Source organism: Tursiops truncatus, chromosome 2 (genome assembly GCF_011762595.2).
Source record: "Tursiops truncatus isolate mTurTru1 chromosome 2, mTurTru1.mat.Y, whole genome shotgun sequence".
NCBI classification, from domain to species: Eukaryota; Metazoa; Chordata; class Mammalia; order Artiodactyla; family Delphinidae; genus Tursiops; species Tursiops truncatus.
This window is the reverse complement of record NC_047035.1, coordinates 82,002,336-82,021,497: the sequence shown is the minus strand read 5'-3', so window position 1 is coordinate 82,021,497 and position 19,162 is coordinate 82,002,336. Positions and strand designations below refer to the sequence as shown.

The window sequence follows — 19,162 nt, the reverse complement described above, 5'->3', positions numbered from 1 at the left end:
GTCCAATCCCTCAGTCAGGTTTCAAAGACCTGGGACAGAGCAGCTACTTGGCCAATCTTAGGTCACACACCAGAGATCCGCTTTGGGAAATGAGCAAGAAGAGAAAAGATCTTGGATTCTTGGATTCCACAGTGGGATGCAGGCACCTGGTATTACCTACTAACAAGAGGATATACCATGAGTAAGAGGTAATTAGCCCCAGTAGAAATCCAGGTACCACTCAGAAATTGGAATGGAAGATGGGCAGCCACAAAATGATTAGTCTTCACAAAGAGCATGAACAGTGAATTTAAAGAAGATATGATGATGTTTGAAGTACTGTAAACATCAAACACTTATTAAGTCTACTGTGTGCAAGATAGGGGGCTCAGTTCTATCGGAGATATAGGGAAGCATAAGATTCACACGGAATATGAGACCCAAACACGAGAAAGGTCAGTAACAATAAGTCACATATATCATGTGTAGGTGCAGATAATAAGGCATATGAAATTCAGAGAATGGAAAGATGATGAAATCTAAAATAAGTAGGAGGGACTTCCCTGGTGGTCCAGTGGTTAAGAATCCACCTTCCAATGCAGGGGACGCGGGTTCGATCCCTGGTCGGCGAACTAGGATCCCACATGCTGTGGGACAACTAAGCTCGCGTGCCACAACTACTGAGCCCACGTGCTCTGGAGCTGGCACGCCACAACTAGAGAGGAGCCTGTGCGACACAACTAAGACCTGGCGCAGCCATAAATAAATAAATAAATAAAAAGTGGGGAAATTTTAAAAATTAAATTTAAAAAATTATAAGTAGGAAAGTCATCCTGAGCACCATGGAACTTGAAGAATATGTAGAATTCGGGCCAACAGACAGGAAAAGAGAGAGCGTTCTAGGCATCTAGGCATGGAGGTGCAACATACAAGATGCATTTAAGAATCGATTCATGTGCAGTGGTCAAGGGCAGAGAGTTAATAGAAGGAACCATTCCTGCCTGAGGGTCAATGATATCTAAGATGCACAGAAATGGACAACTTTCCCCATCTCTTGTTTAGCTGACCTGGGTCAATCACTAAGCAGTTCCATTTCAAGACTTTAGGGAGGAAAATAAGGAAGGTGTATGTGCAGGGCTGAGGGTTTGGGCTCAAATGTATCAGTGGTAGTGAGAGGAGAAAGAAAACAGACCTGAGAGACACTGGCATTGTGCTTCAAGTTCCTGACTCCCCTTCCTAGACCAGGGCCACCTGGGTTGGGCTGAACTCATCCAGCTCATTGTCAGGCTGCCAAATGCCCTGACCACCCCAGCTGCCCCACCGTCCTCCCTGCTTCTCCTCCTTCCTACCCTTCAGCAACATTGCTTCTCACCAACCTGCAGAGCCAACACCCAGGGAGAGGAGTGGGTCTGGGATGGGGAGTAGAATCCTGGATCCTCCTGGACTCTGGCTCCCCAGTAGCAGGAATCTTTTGCCCTGGCAACTGCTTTAACGCCAGAACCAGACCTAGTGGGACCACCACTCCACCCCAGACACCTGCAGACTCCAGAGGCATCCATCTGCTGTTCTTCTTCCCTCTCCCAGTTCTGGGGCATGAGGCACCATGAGACCTATCTCCCTACTCCTTGACTTCAGGCTTAGCATGTGACTTGGTTTATCTAATAGAATGAGGTGAAAGTGTTGGCATTCCAGTTCTAAGCCTAGGCTTAGGGGCCTTGCGTGTTTCTGCTAGCTCTTTTGGAGCCCTGTCTCCATCATGAAAATAATCCGAGGCTTTACTGTTGGATAATGAGAGACTGGGTAGAAAATCCGAGATGACACGTTGAGGCATCCCAGGCCAGTGGCCCCTGACTGACTTGGCAGCTGACCACAGATACAGGAGTAAGTCCAGCCAAGACCATCCAGCCCAGATTCCCAACCCACAGAAACATGAGCTAGATAAATGGTTGTTCTAAGGCAGTGATTTATGGGTTGGTTTGTTACACAGCAATAGGTAACCGATATACCCCTCCTTAGGCTTTTGGACACTCTGTTTCTTCTTGGATAGCAGGAGTTAATGCAGTTGTTCCAACCACAAGCTAAATAATCACCACGTTGCAAACCTGCCCATGGGCTCTGCAGATACATCCAGATCATTTCTGAATTTTACCGTTAATATGTCTGAAACTTCTGTTTAATCTTACCTGTCTTTCCTTTCCATCCTCACTGTCATCAACCTTCGTTTCCTGTGATAGATTCTGGAAATAGGGTTCTAATTAGTCTCTTAATATTTCACCTTGTTATTTCTGTGGTCTCTCACTATCCACAGAATTAGGCCCAAATATCTTACTTCCGGTCAGGACAAAACAATAACAACAACAACAAATGATACTGGGTATCCACTATGTGTCATACCAAGTTCAATAAGATAGAGAAGCTTAAGTCTCCGGGGAGTGACAGAGGCCCTCTTTAATCTAGCCCTGTTCTACTCCTGCAGATTCTTATCTACCTAAGATAAGAACCTCCGCAACTTACCTACCTAAGACATCTGCCCTGTCCCTGAAACATGGAACTCCTATATTAGCATTTTTGCTTATGTCACTGCTCCCCAAACCCTGCTGCCTAAAATGCCCTCCCTACTTTTCCCAGCTTCTCTAACTCTTTGCCTCCCTTCGAGGACCCAACCTAAGTCCTAACTCCTCTGCAACCTCCTCCTACTGCCCCTGCCGGGTCATCTCTGTCTTCTGTCTCTCTTGTCTCAATCCCTTAGAGCTCCTGTAGCTGTTGGCTGTGGCATCTGCATGACTGGTTACATACTAGCCTGGAGACCAGGGGCCCTGGTGTGTCCCCTCTCAGCATCCAACACAGTGCCAGACACACGTGCCTGCAGGTGATAATAATACTACGTAAAGATGGATTCAGTCAAGCAGCTCTCTCCCAAGACAGTGTAACATGTTGGCTCTCCTTCCTTTTAAATAAAGTCTTATACCCTTAATTTGGGGTATTAGATTTGAGGAAAAACCATAGACCCTCACCATCCCTGCCATGCCTCACAAGGACTCAGAGGAAAGAGAACCAGAACTCTTCCTGACATGAAACTACCCTTTACTGAACACTCACCAAGTACCAGGTACCACCCTGGACATTTCATTTGTATTATCTCACTTAAATCTTACAATTGCCCTATGTGGTACATATTACTGCCTCCATTTTAAAGTAATGGAAACTCAGTGGCATGACTGAGTACTCCGTCTAAAATCCCACAGCCAGCAAGCAGCACAGTTAAGATGTGACTCCAGGTCTCTCTGAGCCCAAAGCATGTGTTCTTAGCCAGTAAGCTATCATGTCCTTGATTTAGCCAATTATTTTGCTCTCAGGACATATGGAACAGCCTTTTATCATTGTTGCACTTTCCTATCAATAGTCCTTAACTCCCAGCCTAGATATCAATTCCATGGGCCCTACCTAACCTAGCGCCTTCTGTGCTGAACAGAATAATGCCCTCAACCCAAAGATGTCCATGCCTTCATCCCCAGAACCTGCGAATATGTTGTGTTACAAGGTATTGGGGAATTAAGATGGCAGATGGAGTTTGCTACTCAGCTGACCTAGAGATGGGGAAATTATGCTGAAGCATCCAGGTTGGGGTCCTGAAAACATCCAGTGCAATCCCAGGGGTCTTTATAATCAAAAGAGGAAGGCAGGAGAGTCAGAGAAGGAGATGTGACAACAGAAGCAGAGATGAGAATGATACCGTTGCTAGAAGGGGGCTCCAAGCCATAGAATGCAGCAGCCTCTGGAAGCTAGAAAAGGCCAGGAAACAGATTCTCCCCTAGAATCTCCAAGAAAGTATGTAAAGTTTTAGCCCAGTGAGATTCATTTTGGACTTCTGATCTCCAGAAATGTAGGATAAGACATTTGTGTTGTTCTGAACCAGCAAGTTTGTAGCGTTTGTTACAGCGCAACAGGAAACTAACATACCTTCCCATAGAAACAATTAGGAGCAGTTCATGGTCCAATAACTTGCAAGACTCTTCATAGCTTAGACACTACAGCCCACATACTTATAAGGAGTGGAATTATGGAGGCATTACAAATAGTTCCCACAAATAAACTGAGAAAAGTCTTTGAAGAGCCTCTTCAGATTGCTAAAGAAGAAAGAAAGACAGCCAATTCCTCTCTCCTCTCCCATCCTCTCCCAGGGTCCTATCCTGTAGGACCATGTTCCATTAAGGGTCTGACTAGCTGAGATTTCCTACAGAGCTCATGTGTTCTTGCTAGTTTCCAAATAATGGCGCATTCCTCCCAGTAAAATCAAGAACTGCCGATAAGGTGCAAACCAGCTGCTGGGCCCCCTCTTCCTCATACATACCACATACACAAATAGGAAGATGGTCTCCAAGGCTGTAATTTCCTGGCCAGCAAGTGTCTTGGGTTTCACTTGAGTGGTTAATGGTGATGTCACCCGAGTGCCTTAGTATGGGGCATTTCCAACCTTCAATTAAAGGGCTATCATTCACTCTATATATTAACATCCAGAACAATAAACACAGTGGAACACAGTCATTAGAGGCAACCATAATCCATGGCCTGCTGTGTATTGATGTCAACCCTGCTGTGTTTGACATCTGAAATAAGTCCAAAGAAAGCACTGCCTTTTCAAAGCTGGGACTACATGGAGGATATCCACCCCTGGCTGTGTTCCATCTTCCCACCTCCATCTTCTAACCTATCAACCTCTTGGGTTCAACCCCAGAGTTTAAAACCCCTTGTCTTTTACAAAAAAGACAGCTAAGTCAGTCTTCTCCCTGAGCGGGAATAATGCCACCAGATATCAGTTGATTGAACCTAGTGGGCCCTCACTGAGATAATAAACCAATTCAAGATGTTATGATTCCTAAACTAAAGGATGTCACAACGTACTGGGCTTGAAGACATTTAAAAAACAAACAAACAACAACAACAATGAAAAAGTGATTTTATGATGCACAAAGAGAGCAGAGTAATTAATATAGAAAACCAGAAAAGCAAAAGAAAATTTTACTCAAATTTAGCTGAAATATCTTGTCTCGAAGTCCTCTTCATTTGTTTCCTACATCTGTTTCCCACGTTCATTCAGTGCACGCTGATTGATCACGGATTGGTACTGGCAGAGATATAAATGTTCATAGGATAGCAGAGTCTGGTGGAGGAGACAAAGAATCAGTCACTATCACTACGTCTCATTTATCTGACATTTTCTATGCTGGGAAGGAGCTATTCCAAGTGCTCTACATACATGATCTCATTTTATCAATAATACAACCTCCTGAGGTAGGTACTAGAAGCCCTGTTTTGCAAATGAGGAAAAGGAGCCTTCCAGCCCTGAGGTCCCTTTTGCAAAGGCTAGAACTGGAATTCAAGCTCAGCCTGGCTTCATGCCTCCCAGGAGCAGCATGAGACGTGCAGCAATTCTTCCGGCACCATGGGGCCCATGCTTGTCGCATCCCGTTGACACTGATTTCTTGAGGGCCAGCCACCTAGATTTCTGAGCCCAACTCTTGCTTCAGGGGATACAAAATTAAAACAGAACCGAAAGCCTGCTCTGTCCGGTGGTGAGTGTGGTGGGGCCGGGGGGGGGGGGGTCTCGTGGTGTTTATTATACACTTCAGGTCATGTGGAGAGATGCGCTTGGGTCCTGCAGGCAAGGGAAAGATGCTGTAGAGTCAGGAGGCCATGTGAGGGCACAAAGATAGCCTTCTCAGCAGACTAGGCCACTCTGAGACCCAGCAATTCCATGATTAGGTAAAAAGTAGGCCTTATTTCTTCAGGGGGCTGGCAGCAACTCCTTACTGCCTTACTGGGTAGATCGTTCACACAGAGGTGCTTCCCCAGAGAACATCTGATATGCTTGGTCGATCGTCTCATTTAATCTGGAGCTTCCCTGTGGGAGGTGCCATTAGACCTGATCAATTCACGGGCAGAGGCGGCCCTCAGTCCACCACAGGGCTGAGTCCCCAACCCCAGGCCTGTGAGTTCCCAAGACACAGCACAAGCAAACTCAATGCTCCTAGGGCAGCATTCCTTAGAAGGAGGCTGGTGAACACAGCAGCCGTGTAGATACCTTGCGTGCATGTGTCTTTAAAGTCGAATATAAGTGATTCACTGCCGTCCTGAATTATCTGTGCCATTGTCCCTCTCCACCAAACATGTTTTGTTGCATTTCACGTTGTTTTTGGTACAGTGTTACTCACTATGTGTGGGTTTATAGGAGCAGATCAGAAAGAGTGTGATTCTCCTAGCACAGGGTCTGGGGACTTTCTGGAAATGACTGTGCCGTAATGCCCTGTTTGGTGGGAGGGTTTTCCAAGTTGCCGCGTGTACTTTTAACAGCCAGGAAGCTGACGGAGCGGGAGTGGAGGAAGTGAAAGGCTCTCTGGTGGAGGCTTCCTGGGCTCTCCTGTGGGACTCTTACATGCCCTGCATGGGTCCCTGTGTCCTCCCAAACCTGGGAGACTTGCTTTGTCAAACCATTCTGGCTAATAGACCCACAGACAGAAAAAACAAACTTATGGTTACCAAAGGGGGAAGGGGGTGGGGAGGGATAAATTAGGAGGTTGGGATTAACATATACATGCTACTGTATATAAAATAGATAATCAACAAGGACCTACCATATAGCACAGGGAACTATACTCAGTATTTTGTAATAATCTATAAGGGAAAAGAACCTGAAAAAGAATAGATATAGATAGATACATAGTTATATATGTATGTGTAACCGAATCACTTTGCTGTACATCTGAAACTAACACAACATTGTAAATTAACTGTACTTTAATTAAACTAACCAACCCTTCTGGCTGCCTATGCCTCTGGGCTTTCGCTGCTCATGGCCGCCACCTGCTGGAACCAGCCTGGAACTGACTGCTGAGCCACGTAAGGCAGACGCCTAGCCAGGACAGGGGGTGATTGTCAAGTTCATTCCACGGCATTTATCCCAGAGAGAACCTCGAAACTGGCCTCGACACACAAGAATCTGTTTTTTAATAGTCTTTTGGAGACCTAAAGTCTACAAATCTCTCTGATAACTCATCTGAGAGTTTAATCACTGTCTCTCAGAAATATTTTCCCTATTTGTGATCTCAGTGATGCTTCTGTTTAGGTTAATTTCCTACTGATCTGTCTTGATGGAGATGAAAAGCAGCTGCTGTCACTTCTCTGGGTAAAAGTTCTCTGTGGGCCTGGAAAAAGATCAGTGAGTGTGCCTCACTTCTCTGGAAAGGTCCCACGTTTTATTCTCCTTTAAATTGACTTTCTTTAGCCTACTTTTAAATTTATTTATTATCTCTGTGGCTTTCCTATGAATGCTCTCAACTTCTCAACATTTCTCTTTACTTGGGGACATGAGATGCTCTGAGTAAGGATTTAGCCAAAGCCAAGTATGATGCTTCCAATATCATGATGCATCATGGTATTGGAAGTAATCTCTCCAGATGACCACTCCTTTGGCAAAACTTTTCCAAGCACCTACTACATGTAAGGCACACAGGTAAGACCTGTGTGGGATTGAACATGAATTACTCATGGACTTTTCCAAAAAGAGGGAGGAGGTAATGCTACAGTGCCTGCACATAGATCACTCTGATGGTGAATGAGACAGGTACAGGCCACCAGAGGTCCACAAAGGGAGAGAATACTATCAGCCTGGGCATGTATAAGGCTTTCTATAGACAGTGGGCACTGAACTGGCCTTTGAAGGTGTGATATTGTGCTTTATAATAAGAAATACATATTTGGTCTTTGACCCCTTTTCCAGCACAGAGTTCCTGAAATCCTTGGAATTGTCTGTGGTGAGAGTGACCAAGCTGTTTCTTGTTATGTTAATGAGGTGATTGTTGGAGCACCTAATGATGGGGGCTGGTTGCCAGGAGAACCAACTATGTGATTGGAGGGTTGGACTTTCAGTCCCACCCCCAACCTCCTTGGAATTGGAGAGGGGTTGGAGGTTGAGTCAGTTGCCAATGACCAATGATTCAGTCAATCATGACTACGTAATGAAGCCTCTATAAAAACCCAAAAAAAGTAGAGCGTTTAGAGAGCTTCTGGTTTGGTGAACACATGGAAGTTCAAGGAGAGTGGTGGCTTAGAGAACATGGAAGCTCTGTGCCCCTTCCCACGTACCTTACCCTCTGCATCTCTTCCATCTGACCGTTCCTGAGTTACATCCTTTTATGAGACATTGATAATCCAGTAAGTACAGTGTTTCTCTGAGTTCTGTGAACTGCTTTAACAAATGAGTCAGACCCGAGGAGGAGGCTGTTGGAACCTCCAAATTGTGGCCAGTTGGTCAGAAGCATGGGTGACAAGCTGGATTTGTGCTGGTGTCTGAAGTAGGTGGGGAACGGGGGAGGTCAGTTTTATAGGACTGAGCCTTTAACCTGTGGGATCTGATGCTAAATCCACATCGATAATAACAGAATTGAGTTGAATTGTAGGACATGCACCTGGTGTGGGAGAGGTGCTTGGTGGTGTGGGGAAACCCCCGACACATTGGAATTGGTGACCAGAGTTGTTAGAAGGACACATAGAATTTGGTTAGACCCGAGAAGGGCGTTAGGAGAGGAAACAGCATTCTGGGCGGAGAACAGCCTGAGGAAAGCCCTGGAGATAGTGAATACCAGACATGAATGTGAGCTTTGTGTTGCATTTGCTTGGGTCAAGGAAGAACAAGGGAGAAAGAGACTGGCCAGATCCTGGGGCCTCCCCAACAGTGGGGAACCTTTAGAGAATCCAGGTATTGTGTTCATTTTATAGAACTCCTGCTTGATTTTATCAACTTGAAAACAACTTGTTTTTCACCACGCTGACCCTAAGTCATTCTCAGATGTTTTTAGTGTCAGTTTGTCCCCATCTAGTACTGGCTCTTGATTTTGACTTGTTTGCTCCAAGTGCCAGTTTGGTTTTTACTCTTGTTTCTCTATTTCTGAGAAATCTGTCTTGCCCACTCTCCCAGCGTAACCTGTGACAAGATCAGTTCCAGCTAGCCAGTGCTGCCTCGGTCACTCCTCAATCCTTTCCCTGATACAGTGGGTCTTTTATACTCCTCTTTCCCTTTGGGAGACTTAGGAAGGCAGGGCACCTGGATGTGAGACCCTGGGCAAGTCACCTGCCCACTCTGGCCTCAGGGTCCACTTCTGTAAAAAGGGGGGGGGTACCTGACCTCTTGGTCCTTTCTCAAGCTGATGTGTTATAAGACAGTAACCTCAACTGTCTCTATCCACAAGCCATACCCCCCCCCCCAACTGTTTCCACAGAGTAATTTTAGCATTCCTGGAAGACTGCCTATGAAGTGGACTGAAAATGGAGTTTGAAACAAATTGGATCAGCTGGGAAGTCAACCAGCTTTGAGTTATTTGTTTCCAACTGGAATGAGGATAAAGGGAAAGATGAGAGGCATGCCTAGCTTCCCTCTTGCCAAGGAACCTCCCCCCAGGAGATATTTTCAAAGAGAAAGAGACAGTGATGGATGATGAAGCACAAAAATGAGCTGCAGGTGGCACTCAGCACCCTGCTTCCCTCTTGAATCAGTCAAACTCTCTCCCTCTTCACCTCTTTATCGTCAGACTGTCCCTGTTTGATTTCAGCCTGTCCCCAAAACCAAGACCTTCCCTCTGACGTGGTTCTAGTGAGCTGCCTTGGCAGGTCCCGATTTTCCCATCTCTGCAGGTGATAAGTCTGAGTAGCTGCTTTGAGCCCTTGCAGCTCTGATTCTCAGTCTTCTCCTTAGATGCTTAAGGCAATTGGTACTGACCAGCAGGAACACAAGATGAAAAGTGCTAACAATCAGCAGGTTAGAAAACTCCAGCCTCAGGTGTCTGTCAGGTGCTAGAATTAACATGAGCCCAGGTATCGAGAAAAATCCAAAAGGTCATGAAGAGCACAAAGGGAGGATAGAACTAGGGTCTAGGGCAGGGAATAAACGTCAGAAATAAGAATTGTACGTTGTCTTACTACTTCCGTATTGCTTTTAGTATTATTTTGGTACTTCATGAGATTCTTCCACATCAATTATTTCAGTTAATTCTTAGGATGGCCCTGTAATGTTAGGTATTCTAAATTCTATTTTGTACATGGGGAAACTAAAGTTTCCATTTTTTTATGCCTTATATAAGTGAATGAACTTGACAACAATTTGATTGTGTTTTTTATGTTTTGTTTTTTTTTTTGACAAATTGAAGGTTTGTGGCAACCCTGCATCAAGCAAGTCTGTTGGCACCATGTTTCCAACAGCATTTGCTCACTTCATGTCTGTTTCCCATTTTGGAAATTCTCACAATATTTCAAACATTTCCCTTATTATATTTGTTACAGTGATCAGTGATCTTTTTTACTATTGTAATTACTTTTTGTTTTATATTTTTTAATGTATATACATTGTTTCTTCAGACATAATGGTATTGCACACTTAATGGACTACAGCATAGTGTAAATGTAACTTATATATGCTCTGGAAAACCAAAACATTCATGCGACTCCCTTTATTGCAGTGATCTGGAACTGAACTTGCAATATCTCAGAGGTCTGCCTATACTCGCTTTTGTTCCTTTGCCCATTCTGTTCCCTCTGCCTGAATCTTTTTTTTTTTCTTTTAACATCTTTATTGGAGTATAATTGCATTACAATGGTGTGTTAGTTTCTGCTTTATAACAAAGTGAATCAGCTATACATATACATGTATCCCCATATCCCCTCCCTCTTGCGTCTCCCTCCCACCCTCCCTATCCCACCCCTCTAGGTGGTCACAAAGCACTGAGCTGATCTCCCTGTGCTATGTGGCTGCTTCCCACTAGCTATCTGTTTTACATTTGGTAGTGTATATATGTCCATCCCCCTCTGCCTGAATCTTGAATCTCTTCTTGAATTTCTCCACCTGGCAAAACCCCACTCAATGGAAGATCCCACTCACACATGCCCTCCCTGCTGTAGCTTTTTTTTTTTTTTTTTTGACTCAGGAAACCAATCGCTGACTCCTGTTTACTATAGCACTGGCCATGCACCTCTAATACAAACTTGCCCTCTTCCTCTATATCCCGACAAGATTGTGAGGGCCTCTGGGTTCAGGGCTTATTCTCCTGTGCCTTCTTGGTGTTTGGGTCTTCAGTGCCCAGCACAGAACCTGGTACATAGGAGGTGCTCAGTGAATGCTGATTGAATGAGTGGATAAGTGAATGGAAGTTAGCACACTGAGGTTACTGACTTGTTTGATTGAAGGATCCACAAGTGGATTCCAAAGCAATTTCCAATTCAGTCTCTTGCTACTTAAAGGTATATCAAGTCTAAAGTCCTAGAAAGGAAACCAGTGGTCTTGGAGAGGGATCAAAAGAAACAGTCTGTGTGTAGTCACTGGCGTTGTTATGTCTGGAATGCCAAAGGAAAGACGAATAAACATAACTTAGGCCATATAACTAGCAAGATGCTATAATCAAATTATTTTGATCACTGCCTCTCAGTCCTAATGATGGGAGTCCACAAAGAAGATAATCTGACCTGTGTTAAACACAGAAGAATTCTGGTTGGTGTATTTCTCCTCCACAGGTAACTCATTAGCTCCCTCATGGGTGTGGACTGTATACTTGTTTTTACTTTTCTGACTTTCCACTCAAGCATCTGGAATCAGATGCTTCCCATACCTGTACATGCAGTTCTGCATGAGCCTACCATAGAGCATGCTCAGTAATGAGCATACCCTGACCTGTAAAACTGTCACTATCCCCAGCACGTGCTGGAGACTACTGCACTTTCTGGGAGGTTATAAACAGAAATAATAGAATCAAGAAATTGTACATCTGGAAGGCTCTTGGAAATCTGGTACCATCCTTTATTCTACTCATGGGAAAATATTCCCCAAGATATCAGGTGTCTTTGCAGGGTCATGCAGCTAATCAGGAGTACTGGTGACATACCCCTTAGAGAAGCTTATTCTTGTGCTTGTAACAAGAGTACATTTTTTGGTGAGAATGATCCAGCGTTGTGACATCCATTCAAAGTGAAATCTGTAAAATTTAAGGTTACCAAACTTTCTAATATGGGTCAAATTGGGAATAGTTCATCAAAGGTTAAGGTAAAGTTTCATTTATGATAATCTCTTCATTTATAATAATCTCCAAAGTTTCATTTATAATAATCTCCAGTAATAATTTATAATTACTATTATAATTTATTATAATCTCCAATAATATTAGAAATAATAATTTCTAGCCTTCTGGGGAATCTGGATAAGCAAAATGTGCTCAAAATCAAAAAGTTCAAGAAATTCAGGATGTAGGACCTTGAAAGGGGAACAGCCAACTTGGAGGTTATAGACGTTTCTGAGAGAAGGGGTGGGGATGGGTGAGAGGTGAGCCAGCATTGAGAGAAGGTGGTAAAGGACTACTTTTGACTGGTATCTGTTACCCAACCCTGGGGGAAGAGTATGATTGCTTCTTTAACATTAGATTTGGGCATGTGACTTGCTTTAGCCAAAGATACATGAGTGGAACTGCTGTGTGTTATCGCCAGGCAGCAGTTTTAAGAGCAAGTGTAGAGTTCACCATGTTCTCACGTGCCTGACTTTGGAATCATGGAAGTCTCTGTTTGGTTTAGCTTCCGTGGGCAGGATCCCAAGTGGCTGCAATGTACAGTCCTTTGGCCAATCCCTAATGGATGTGTAGTGTGAGCAAGAAATACGGCTTGCTATTTTAGGCTTCTGATTTTTAGGGGTCGAGATTTCCCATGGTATAACCTATCCAGTCCAAAAGAGCCTAGGGGGTCAAACAAAAGGGGAAGTCTGTTCTGAGAAGCATGGCTTATGAATCAAATTGAATGAGTTGGATTCCACCTCGACAGTGTACCTATAACTAGCCTACATGTAAACCGTTCATATCTTGAATTTGCTGGCATAGCAAAGGGTTTTGTAAAGTCATTGCAGTGTCTCAAGCCAAATGAGGACTCACAACAGAGAAGGGGGACCAGAAAGGACAGTGGAGTAAAGCTGGGCTCCCTGCCTTCCCAGGCAAAGCCCCCGCGATGCCAAAACCAGAGAAGACTAGTGTCAGTGCAAGAGGCCACACATCCCCATTTATATTTTTCCCTTGGCACTCCCATCACATCTTCACTCCCATTTCACATCCCAGTGCCCTGTTCACCTCCTCTCCACTGGCATCTGATGGGCCTGGGCAGGCAAGTGTGCTCATCTGATTGTATATATATGAGGAGGGTATGTGTGTGCCTGTGCATACACCCATGTATATGCAAAGATTCAGAAAGGATGTGCTAGGTAGAGAGAATAATACTACACACTCTTCTCTGTATATGTTCTCTAAAGTCCCCAGCTTCTACCTAGCAGCATTAACATAGATCTAACACTCAATAGTGGATTACTGTTAGACCTGGGGCTATGGTTACAGCTGCTACCAGTGGCCCAAACCAGGGTACATATTATCTCACAGTAGGTGCCAGTGTCATGCAGGAAGGAGATGAAGGCCTTAATTCATGTTGCTTCAGTCTACTCCCTCCTCCAAAGAGCAGGTGCAATATACTAGGCAAGTTAAGTAGCACTGGAAATTTCTCAATTAATGTTTTTAAGTTTGAGTAAAAAAAGGACTAAGTGACTAATAGAACCCAAAAACCAAAGCTGAAATTTCATCTCCTAATGGTTCCATTACATATATTTTTATTCTTATCTTCACTTCTTCTATGTAGGGTCCACCTGTACATGAGAATCCCAGAGAGTTAGTGCTGAGCGGTGGACTGGTCCAGTCTCCTCATTTTGTTGATGAAGCTGAAGCCCCTAGAGGTTCAGCAGCTGCATCCACAGGGGTGTGGGAGAAGTTGCAGTACCCAGAGAGCCACAGGCTGGTTTGTATAGAAGGAGGTCCGCCTTCGAAGCTGAATCTTGATTGGGCCGAACTTGCTCCTTTCTCTCTGGCCTTTTCATCAGCATAGCCACCATCAGCCTTTCATCATGGCCTGTACTTTGTGTTTCACTAAATGCCCTTTACAGGACTCACGGAGGCTATTTTAGTAGCTTCCTGGACACAGACAATGTTTTGCTTAGGCCCCACCTTGTGTTCAGGGTGTCTGGGGCCTATTGAAGTTGATTGAACTCGAGGGAGAAAGAGACAAGGAGTCAGACAGAGATAGTTATAGATCTGGCTTCAAATCTTTCCCCTTCTCTCCCCTACATGCCTCTTTCTCTGCTCCTTCCTTCCTCCTTACAGTTAAAACTCTATACCAGCCATTGAAATCATTCTGGAAACAGAATTAGAAGACTGTGCATCTTGGAAATAAAGCTCATGCTCTAGAGAGTCACCACGATATCAGAGTTTCATCCATGATTGCAGTCTTAAACCAGAGAGCCCTTAGGAAACATCTATGTACCACAAATTATAATATGGCTATAAAATCTTTTCTGTAATAAGTAATGTTCCATGAAAACAACACTTCTCAGTCTTCCAGGACATAGCTGAAACATGACTTAGGTTGCAGTTGGTTTTTATGCATTTTCAAATGGAAAGAAGACTTCAAATTCCCTAAGCATGGTGCATTTTTAATCTTACAGAGCTTGACTTCTCAGTAGAAACCCATCTTAGGGAAGGGAGCTTATTTCCCGGAGGAGCTTTCCTGACGTCGCCTTCCAGATGCTAAGCGTTGATTTATAAACTGTTCATATGGCTAGGAAGTCTTTGCACAGAGAAGAGGAGCCAACCACTTTCCCCTTTTCCTGGAGACAAGACAAGATGTATTCAGGTCCAAACTGGAAAAATTAAGATCAAATGTTAGGAAAACTACTCTTATGACAAGTGTACACCAAAATAGACCTCCTGTATTGGGGGGCATTAGAAAATGTTTTCTTATACTCTATACAATTTAGAAATCTTTAATCTGAATTAGTTCAATGGAGTCTTGCCTAAAGGCAAGAGTATGCATTAGATATGCCACCCCCAAAGTCCCTCCTACTCTGATCCCAGATCTCAGATAAAAATGATAGAAATCAAGCCCTCAAGGTAGGAGACCTCACCGAAGTAGGACCAAAAAGACCATTCCTCATCCAATCAACAAGAAACGTGGATTCTTCGGGAGAAACCCCAAACACTCTGAGTATGTAGGTCTTCTTACTCAATATGACACCGAGAGAGGCACATGACAAGAGTTCAGGACTTTATATTTTGTTGTTCTTTAGTGATTGACTTTTTAAGACAGATTTTGAGGATAGTCAAGATTCAGTTTACTCTTCAGGAAATGAAGTTAAGCAATGTCTTTTCAGATTCAGCAATCATTTATTGAGCACAGTATGAGCCAGAAACTGGATACTGAGTAACAGACATGGTCCTGTCCTCGTGGTACTTGCAGTTATGCACTTTAGAGATTTTCAATCTATACGTGACAAGCGCTACAAAAAGGCGAAGTAGGATGCACTGAAATGCCTAATACAGGTTATATCCTGGTCTGAGGAGCTGGGGAGGGCCTGCCTGGGAAGATAACTTCTAGAGTAAGACCCTTAAATGAGACTTAAGGGAAAGGCAGGAGTTAGGTGGCAAAGAAGTCATTGAGTGAGAAAGTGTTCCTAGCATTAGTGACCTATAGAAGCAAGAATATAGCATGTCTTAGGGACTGTCTTAGTTTGGGCTGCTATAACAAAATACCCTAGACTGGGTGACTTAAACAGCAAAAAATTATTTCTCACAGTTCTGGAGTCCAGGAAGTCCAAGATGAAAGTGCCTGCAAATTCAGTGTCTGGTGAGAGCTGTCTTCCTGGTTTGCAGATGGCCACCTTCTTCCTGTATCCTCATATGCTGGAAAGCTAATCCCATCTTGGGGGCTCTACACTCACGATCTAAGTGCCTCCTAAAGGCCCCATCTCCAAAGATCATTACACTGGGGATTAGGGTTTCAACATAATTTGAGGGGCACACACAAACATACAGCTAACAAAGTTTGAAAAACTAGAGTGTAGAAAATGAGGGTGAAGTTGGTGAAAGGTTAGAATGGAGAGAGACAGCTGGATCAAGCAGTACACAGTAGGCTATGATAAGGAACTTAGTTTAAGAACAGTAAGATGCCATTTGCAGGTTTTAAGTAGGGAAGTAACATGACTAAATTTGCATTTTTAAAAACTCATCTTGGTCACAATGTGGAGAATAGCCTGCCGCGGAGTAAGGGTGATGCTGGGAGACGAGTTATGAGACTATGGAGTAGTCCAGGTGAGAGATGCTGGTATATGAACTGAGATGGTAGCAGTGGACATGAAGAAAAGTGGGTAAATGGATTTATGTGCTCTTTAGGGAGAGGAATGGAGGAAATGTGGTCATAGATTGGATGTGATAGATAAGAGGTAAGGAAGAAGGCTAGGGTGGTCCATGGGGTGTTTATTTGAGTAATAAGTTATATAGTTCTAACATGTGCTCAGACAGGAAATAACTGCTGGAAGAAAAATCAGGTTCCAAGAGACATGGCGTCAAGGTAATGAGTTCAGCCACAAATAAAGGGTAGTTGAAGCCATGACAATGGAGAGATCTCCCAGAGACAGAATGAATATACATTCTAGTTTGCCCAGGACACTCCTGGTTTATGTATGCTGTCCCAGTATTCCGTTCAGTTTCACATTTGTTTCAGATTTTTTATTTTTTAACAAACTATTTTAATTATTGCATTAAAATGTGTGGGGATGAGCTTGATAGGCTTCCACATCATATGCTTAGTTTCTGCCATGGTCTGATTAGTTGGGTTTTTTTAATTTTTATTTTATATTGGAGTATAATTGATTAACAATGTTGTGTTAGTTTCAAGTGTATAGCAAAGTGATTCAGTTCTACATGTACATGTATCTATTCTTTCTCGAATTATTTTCCCATTTAGGTTATTACAGAATATTTAGCAGAGGGCTTCCCTGGTGGCGCAGTGGTTGAGAGTCCACCTGCCGATGCAGGGGACACGGGTTCGTGCCCCGGTCCGGGAAGATCCCATGTGCCATGGAGCGGCTGGGCACGTGAGCCATGGCCGCTGAGCCTGTGCGTCTGGAGCCTGTGCTCCGCGACGGGAGAGGCCACAACAGTGAGAGGCCCGCGTACCGCAAAAAAAAAGAAACAAAGGATATTTAGCAGCGTTCCCTGTGCTGTATAGTAGGTCCTTGTTGGTTATCTGTTTTAAACATAGTAGTATGTAAATGTCAACCCCAAACTCCCATTTTATCCCTCCCCCACACCTTTCCCCTTCGATAACCATAAGTTTTTTAAGTCTGTGCGTCTGTTTCTGTTTTGTATATAATTCATTTATATCATTTTTTTTAGATTCCACATATAATCGATATCATATGATATTTGTCTTTCTCTGTCTGACTTCACATAGTTTGATAATCTCCAGTTCCATCCATGTTGTTGCAAATGGCATTATTTCATTCTTTGGTCTGATTAGTTATTGAGAAGACTTTTTTTTTTTGCGGTACGCGGGCCTCTCACTGTTGTGGCCTCTCCCGTTGCGGAGCACAGGCTCTGGACCCGCAGGCTCAGCGGCCATGGCTCACGGGCCTAGCCGCTCCGTGGTATGTGGGATCTTCCTGGACCGGGGCACAAACCCGTGTCCCCTTCATCAGCAGGCGGACTCTCAACCACTGCACCACCAGGGAAGCTCGAGAAGACATTTTGCACGGAATCCTGTGCTGGTTCCCTTTTGTATCCCCCTTTAAGTGTTAGATTTCCTCAGGGCCCAGCCACTGGACTTCTTTATTTTTATCTACTCTGACTCCCTTGGAGATCTCATCCAGACTTACGCCTGTAACTACCTTAGACTGATAACTTCCTCATTTCTATCTCTAGCCCAGGCATGAATTCTAGTTTCACATATCCAGCCATCTACTTGACGTCTCTTCTTGGATGAATAATAGGGATCTCAAACTAAGATATCCAAGACTGAGTTTCTGACCATTCCCCCAAAACTGTTCCTATCATCCACATTTTAGTAAATGTCAATTCTATTTTTTCTAATTGCTCAGCCCCCAAATCTTATAATCATCCTTAACTTCCCTCTTCCTTTCTCATGCCACATCCAGTTAATTAGCGAAGAAACCCAAAACTTCCCACCCCCTGTATGGCTACTAACCTGGCCTAAGCCACCTTTCCCTTTGTCTATGTTATTTCAATAGCCTTCTATTAGGTCTCCTTTCTTCTAACTTGCCTTCCTACAGTCTGTGTTAGCACAACATCCTCTTAAAAAATCGATCAGATCATGACATTTCTCTGCTCAAAACTAGCAATGGCTTCTGTATACCTACTAAGATGGCTACATAACCTATTAGAGTGGCTAAAATAATTTTTAACCTGACATACTAAATGCTGGTGAGGAAGGGGAACAACTAGAACTCTTATACATTGCCACTGGGAATGCAAAATAGTTCAGACGTTGTAGAAATCAATTTAGTAGTTCTTGGGGAGCTAAATGTACACTTATAATATGACCCAGCAATCTTACTTCTAGGGATTTATGCTAGAGAAATGAGAACTCTGTTCCCAAAAAAAACCTGTACACAAATATTTATCACAGCATTATTCATAAATGCCACATATTAAAAGCAAATCAAATGTCCTTCACTGAGTAAAAGTATATTCCATACAATGGAATGCACTCAGCATTAAAAAGAAAATGGCATATTAACGTACACAGCATACATCATATAAAGTGAAAGAAGTCAGTCTCCAACGATCGCCTATTGTAGGATTCGATGTATATGACATTCTGGAAAAGGCAAAACCATCGGGGCAGAGAAAAAATTAGTAGAGGTAGGGGAAAGGTTTGACTACAAAGGACAGCACAAGGGAGTTTGGAGGGATGATGAAACTGGTTTTTTTCTAGTAGTGGTTACACAAGTCTATGCATGTGTTGAAACTCATAGAGTTGTACAACAACAGAGTATTTTACTGTATATAAATTTTTTAAATAAAATAACCAAAAAATACCTAAAGGAACTAATTATTTTAAAATATTACCATCTTTATAATTTACTTGATGGACATATAAGTCTTTCAACTATTTTCTATACTTTACCATATTTGAAATATATCCATATTTGAAATATATCCTGAGTAAAAATTTAAAAATTAATATTAGCACATTCTCAGTCACCTGGGAACTGTGTACTGCCACTTATTCATTGCCTATGGCTGAGTTATATTTATGACCATGTTGGTGC

At 43.3% G+C, this 19,162-nt stretch overlaps 1 protein-coding gene across 9 annotated transcripts in view; it reads left to right on the top strand.

The window, feature by feature from the left end:
* The window catches only part of RASGRP1 (RAS guanyl releasing protein 1), a 1,027,205-nt gene that overhangs the window by 706,609 nt on the left and 301,434 nt on the right, over positions 1 to 19,162 (top strand). The window contains exon 1 of one of the 9 annotated variants that reach the window (XM_073800724.1): positions 8,062 to 8,190. The exons of 7 other annotated variants lie outside the window; for them this stretch is intronic. The gene's annotated coding sequence lies outside the window, so the exon portion shown is untranslated. Of the gene's footprint in view, positions 1 to 8,061; positions 8,191 to 19,162 lie in introns of those variants that run through there. One more of the 9 variants, XM_073800726.1, reaches the window with a different exon arrangement.